Raw genomic sequence first — 7,374 nt, forward strand, 5'->3', positions numbered from 1 at the left:
AGAAAAGAAATAGAAATAAATAAAGCACAAGAAGGGCTTACTTAGAGATGGTGAGGATGATAATACAGATAACCATGATTATTAAAATTAACCACAACACCTTCAATTTACACCCACTCACCTTTAAAAAAAAAATTTTTTTTACACATCATTTTATTTTTAAAAATTCTTTACTTTTGGCTGTGCTGGGTCTTAGTTGTGGCAAGCAGGGCTACTCTTTGTTGTGGCATGTGGGCTTCTCATTGCAGTGGTTTCTCTTGTTGTGGAGCACCGACTCCAGGGCACGTGGGCTTCAGTAGTTGTGGCTCGCGGGCTCTAGAGCAAAGGTTCAGTAGTTGAGGCACACAGAAGCAGTTGCCCCATGGTGTGCGAAATCTTCCAAGCCCAGGGATCGAACCCCCCTGTTCCCCACATTGGCAGGTAACCACTGGACCACCAAGAAGTCCTATACATATCCACCTTTAAAAGAGTGTTAAAGGTGAAGTGCCTTCACAACTTAGTATTATTAACCTCACTGAGTTGACCTTAAAATGGGAGGAGCCCACTTCTTTGTTTTTTACAGAGGACAGATTTAAATGGCAGGAAAGAAGGGAAGTCATACCACAGCCCTGTGTCCTGCCTTGCAGGATCAGATGTCTTAAATATTGCCTGCCAAAAAGCCACGAGAAATAGGAATCTTTTAGCCTTACGGAGAACCAGAGCTATGATTTAGGGACATGCTCAGATTAAGAGGTTTGAGGGAGGGAAGAGAGAGTTGCCCTTTCCCTCTCCCAATCCCATCAAATTCCTGGCAAATTCCTTAATGCCCTGCAGATGGCACCACTGACAAGGAGTTCTCTGCCCAGAAGAGTCAAGCTCAGATTTGTGAACTCTGCCCTCCCTGTCACCTTGAAGCTGAGCCTAAAAGATACAACACAAAGAGGAAGTGACTGACCTGGCATACCTGGCATTCATGGGCTTGTCATTTCTTGTTCTGTCCATTCCTGGAGACAGCTGAGCCTCCTTCTAGGCCACTGTGAATCAGTTAGCCACAGAAAACCCCACACTCCGAGTTCTTGACTTCATCTCCAGCCTCTAGGGTACTTCCCAGTGTGGAATGAGTTTAAATATATGGCTTTGCGGTCAACATGTAGTAATGGAGGAGGCATGCTGCCCGATCAATCTGAACTCAATACTGATACAAAGTTAATAACATGATGTGGGCATCATCATGTAGATACAGATATCATTGTGTTGCAAGGGGCCATCTTCTTCCTCTCTGCCAAAATGAATACCCTACCCCATCCATCCATCCCTCAGCTGACCAGCTCACCTCCCAACTGACAACCTGCTGTATGTCACTGTGTCCAACAGTGATGGATCAAGTTCATCACTGCATTCCTACTTTTGGCCTTCAAACACTCTTCTCTCAGCCCAAAAGACCTTTTACAACCATAATTGATCCTACCACCTTTGCCCTGTTAACTCATTCTGTCTTCCTTTGATGATAAAGATCCAAGTGTCATCTATTCAAGGCCTTGAAGGCTAGGTCAGACCCAGTCAGATTCTCCATTAGATATTTTCATAGTCTGAGAATTAATCTTGGAGATTCAGACTTTTAACTCTGAAAACTAGAGGTAACTGTCCCTCTACTGCTTTCCTCTTTTCCCCAGACCCAAAGATCTAAAATGCCTCAGGAAGACACTCTAGGGTGGACAGTGGCATCAAATGGAGGTAGAAGGGAAAGCTGCTGTTCTGTTCTAAAGATTCTTCATAAATAAGATCTTTCAGGCTCTCTTTGGCCCAGCTCTAATGTCTCATGATACAGGCATGTAGGAACTTCTACTGGCTCATGTTGATCAAATGCAGTCACATGTGCCATGAGTCAAGCTGTGACCCAGCTACCATAACAGGCTGATGTCACCTTAGGCATTCCTTCTATACAACAGTGTGGAAAGCTAGGCAGGGGAGCATTCCCACCAGCCTCTTCACTGAGCACCCTACTGTGCAAATTGCTACCCAGTTCTGGGCACCTCAAGAAGGATATGGACAGAACAGAGAGCTTCCTCCAAGGGGCAAGTAGAATGGGATGCGGTACTGGGTAAAGCAACTTGGAGAACTAAGCGTGTTTAAATTACAAGAGAAACCCATGAAGAGCTGCTGTCCAGAAATGGCAGGAACCCAGAGAGGACAGTAAAGAATGAAGAAAAACACTGCAGGGGTTTCTGGCAGTGTTCAGTGGCTAAGACTCCATGGTCCCAATGCAGGAGTCCCAGGTTCGATCCTTGGTCAGGGAACTAGATTCCACATGCCACAACTAAAGATCGCACATGCTGCAACTAAGTCCTGGCACAGGCAAATAAATATTTTAAAAAGCAGACAAAAACAACCGCAAAATAAAAACATCACAGCTCACTTTGTAACAATTAGCTAGGACCAACAATGGACCATAGCGTCATCCATGTCATGAAGGACAAACAGGTAGAACTGAAGACTTCCGATATTCTTCTCCATTCCCAGAGACTAGGATTTCATAAATTTTCCTGGTGTCTCAAGTCAATCTTTAATTATGACTATTCTCTCAAATATTTTTGGAGAGGGCAGAGATAGGTAGGGACAAAGGAACAGAATCTATCAAAACATGCTTTTTAAACCTTTTCCCTCACCCTTGCCAACAACAACAATAAAAGTTTTCAGACCCAGAAAGGCCGTGCCTAATGGGAACCCCTGGTTTAATAGCCTCCCTAGCACCCTATCTGTTCCGTTCCGTCGCTCAGTCGTGTCCGACTCTTTGCGACCCCGTGGACTGTAGCCTACCAGGCTTCTCCATCCATGGGATTCTCCAGGCAAGAATACTGGAGTGGGTTACCATTTCCTTCTCCAGGGGGTCTTCCCGACCCAGGGATCGAACCCAGGTCTCACGCATTGGAGGCAGACACTTTAACCTCTGAGCCACCAGGGAAGCCCAATACAAAAGGGCAATTCCAAAGTTGCTGGTCTATTTCTAGGAACTGGTCCAAATTCCACCAGAGATAAGGAAGGAGTTTTATAGCCTGTCTTAATTTGGATTGGTCTAACAAAATACCACAGATCAGATAGTGTGATAGTGTAAACAATAAATATTTATTTCTCAAAGATTTGGAGACTGATAAATCCAAGAGCAAGGTCCTAGCAGATTCAGGGTCAAAAGAGAGCCTTCTTAACTGGTTTGCAGATGGCTAGCCATCTTCTTCGGAGAAGGCAATGGCAAGCCACTCCAGTACTCTTGCCCAGAAAATCCCATGGATGGAGGAGCCTGGTGGGCTGCAGGCCGTGGGGTCGCTAAGGGTTGGACATGACTGAGCGACTTCACTTTCACTTTTCACTTTCACACACAGGAGAAGGAAATGGCAACCCACTCCAGTGTTCTTGCCTGGAGAATCCCAGGGACGGGGGAGCCTGGTGGGCTTCCGTCTATGGGGTCACACAGAGTCGGACACGACTGAAGTGACAGCAGCAGCAGCAGCAGCAGCCATCTTCTTGTTGAGTCCTCTTGCAGGGAAGAGAAAAACAACTATTCCCTTCCTCTTCTTAGAAAGATAATAATCCTGGGACTTCCCTGGTGGTGCAGTAGTTAAGACTCCACACTCCCAATGCAGGGGACATGGGTTTCAACCCTGGTGGGGGATCCTGCATAGGGCATGGAGCTACCAAAAGAAAAAAAAAAAATCCCATCAGGAGGGTTGTCCTTCTTGACCTCATCTGAACCTAATTACCTCCCAAAGTTCCCACCTCCTAACACATCATGCTGAGGGTTAGAGTTTTAACATGCATTTTAGGGGTACATATTCAGCCCATGGTAGTCAGAGTGAACAGGAATTGTTCTGTAAATATGTGTTTTCTTTTTTTTTTTAAATATGTGTTTTCTGTGGGAAAATTAGGACATGTAGATAAGCAATGAGAAAATGAAAATAATCTATAATCTGAATGAAAAGCTTTGGAAACTTTCATTTAAAGAAAAGAGCAACTTTTTCTCAAGCCCCTCTCTGCCCTCTCCCACCCCAGTCACCTCTGTGACTGGTGGCCCTGGGTCTGCTGTCTGCTCCTCTCAAAGTGCTATTCAGCAATACATCTTTATCATTTGGAAGCTCAAAGATAGCCCCACAAGAAGGAACGGAACAGTGAGCCCTTTATTTATCCATCTAAATGCTTATTTCTATATTTAGTTAGTTATTTGGTTGTGTTGGGTCTTAGTTGTTGCGTTTGGGCTCTAGAGCAGACAGGTTCTGGTTGTGACTCAAGGGCTTAGTTGCACTGTGCCATGTGGAGTGTTAGTTCCCTGATCAGAGACTGAACCCATATCCCCTGCATTGGAAGGTGGATTCCTAATCACTGGATCACCAGGGAAGTTCCCAGTGAGCCCTTTAAATAAACTGGAAGGTACCAAGATTCTTGAGGATATTGAAGTTCAAATTTTAGCAGTCTATTACCCTAAGTATCTAAGCAATATAGTAATGAAGGGGATACAGAAGAGAATGTATCTACTAAAAGACAACTGCAGAATATTGGGGGGAAAGGAGGCTTTGGAGTCAGAGAGGCCAAGTTACACCACTTACTATTTTAAGTCCTTGTACAAGTTACTTAATCTCTTTGAATTGATTTCTCATCTATAAATAAATAAATAAAGTCTATTTTGTAACGTCCTTGTGACACCCAATTAACTAATCTTTGTAAAGTATCTGTTAATCTCTAGCATTTAGTGGAAGCTCAGTCCTGAGCGACTTTACTTTCACTTTTCACTTTCACACATTGGAGAAGGAAATGGCAACCCACTCCAGTGTTCTTGCCTGGAGAATCCCAGGGACGGGGGAGCCTGGTGGGCTTCCGTCTATGGGGTCACACAGAGTCGGACACGACTGAAGTGACTTAGCAGCAGCAGCAGCAGCAGCAGTCTGGATTAGTTCCCTTCCCTGTGTTGCTTGAGGACACTGAAATTTACTCTCCACAGTCCAGAGGGCCCCTCCCCTACTAAGAATAGGTAGATAATCTCCTAGGCAGATCAGATCCACAAACATTGTCTAGCGTGTTTACTGTGAGAACTACACTGGGTTAAGAACAGGGGTTGAAATGAAAGGGGTGAATTAGAAGCCAAATACAGGTTTCCAACCCTCTAAGGAGAGAGGAAAGGAGAAAAGACACAAATGGAGGTAAAGTTAAACAATACAAAAGATTTAAATAACAGCTCAAGGTAATGAATGGTCCAAGACAGGGCATATATGTCTAATTGGTCACTGAACTATACAACTGGATGCTACTTTGGGAGCCTAGAGAAGGTGGAAATCCCTTCAAGAAAAGATGGAAGAAAAGATAGTTCGGTTGAGCCTTGGAAGAAGATAGGATATGGACAAAGGGAGATTTGGTAAGTTTAAGAAGAGAATGTGTAGTGTCTTTTTGCATAGTGTTCTGAGTGATAAGTCAGTAAACAGAGACACTTTTGCTAATTCTAAACATAGGCAATTGGAGAAGGCAATGGCAAGCCACTCCAGTACTCTTGCCTAGAAAATCCCATGGACGGAGGAGCCTGGTAGGCTGCAGTCCATGGGGCGGCTACAAGTCAGATGACTGAGCGACTTCACTTTCACTTTTCACTTTCACATTGGAGAAGGAAATGGCAACCCACTCCAGTGTTCTTGCCTGGAGAATCCCAGGGATGGGGGAGCCTGGTGGGCTGCCATCTATCGGGTCGCACAGAGTCGGACACGACTGAAGCGACTTAGCAGCAGCAGCAGTAGCAGCAAACATAGGCAATGGAAAGAAAGTTATTGTGCTTCCAAACAAATTTGTAAACAAGGGCTCAAGGACCTGAAAGCAAATAAATTCGATTACTACTTTCTCAAAGGAAGTCTTCTAGATTATTTTTCTCAGTTCTAAGCTCATTTCTATTTTTCTCAGTTCTAGAGAATCCCATGGATGGAGAAGCCTGGTAGGCTACAGTCCACGGGGTCGCATAGAGTCGGACACGACTGAGCGACGGAACGGAACGGAACGGAAACTTAAACTATGCATTTCCCAGTTTGTTTATTGATATTTTGCCTCTTAAAAATTTACTTCAGTTGTACATTCTGGATGATGATAAATCTCTAAGCAGAATCTATGTTCAGTTCAGTTCAGTCGCTCAGTCTTGTCCAACTCTTTGCAACCCCTATGTTAGCCAGTTGCTAAAAGAATCATACGTAACAGTTTGTGACTTGGGTGATGTCACTGCACTGTGTAAACTGTAAAGGGCAGTGAACATTAGATTCATAAATTTGGAAGCAATCTTAAGGGTCTTCTAGTTTGGCAAGTGAGATCAAGTGTAACCCAGGATGACAATGCTAGAACCAGAACCCAGTTCTTCTGATATTCAGCAATGTTTACCATCTTTCTCACTACTTCTGCCAATATTTGAGTGCCTATGTGAATTACACATGGGGATAAGAGTTTAAGACTAACTGTATTCAAGACATATATGATTATTTCCCTTTAGGAACCTATATGGGGGAAACAAACAAATGCAAACAAATTAAATTATGGCAGCTTGTGATAAAGGGCTTCTCAGTGGCGCTAGTGGGTAAAGAACCCACCTCCCAATGCAGGAGACCTAAGAGACTCAGGTTTGATCCCTGGGTTGAGAAGATCCCTTGGAGGAGGACATGGCAACCCACTCCAGTATTCTTGCCTGGAGAATCCCATGGACAGAGAAGCCTGGCTGTCTACAATCCAAAGGGTAGGAAACAGACACAACTGAAGTGACTTAGCATGCATGTGATAAATAAAATGACAAAATTAGATTGCTTTAGATAAGGTACTGGGATAACATTTAAGTTCAAATCTGAAGGAGACCAGAGCCAACCAAAAATGAACTGGGAAGAAGAAGGGGAAGGGAGCTCTTCCAGAGAGAAGAAATAGCGGGAAAGAGATTGGCAGGGTCCACCAGGAACTGAGGAAAGGTCAGGGTGAGCATGAGGCCAAGCTGAAGCAGTAGAGAAGTGCTTCCTCACAGGTCATAAATTCAAAGGCGCAACTGGGCTGACAAGGCGCATTTGTTCAAATTTGTTAAAGATTCTGTAAGCCAAACAAAATACAGCATGTCTACTGCAGCCCAGAGGTCATCATTTTGTAACCCCTGAGGGCTTTTTTGTTTGTTCCTTTTTTTTTTGGCAGTCAGACACAACTGAGCGACTGAACTGAACTGAACTGCATCTTGTGGAATCTTAGTTCCTGGACTAGGGATTTAACCCAGGCCCTTGGTAGTGAAAGTGCCGTGTCCTAACAACTGGCTTTGTATTCTTACTTGAAGGCAGGTGAATTTCTAAGTGCAAGTAGATTAATTTTGAGGGATTTTAAGTAGGGGCAGATTTGTGTTTTAACAAGATC

The sequence above is a fragment of the Moschus berezovskii genome, chromosome 6 (assembly GCF_049115385.1).
Source record: "Moschus berezovskii isolate FMDL1 chromosome 6, NW_MosBer_1.0, whole genome shotgun sequence".
Classification (NCBI taxonomy): domain Eukaryota; kingdom Metazoa; phylum Chordata; class Mammalia; order Artiodactyla; family Moschidae; genus Moschus; species Moschus berezovskii.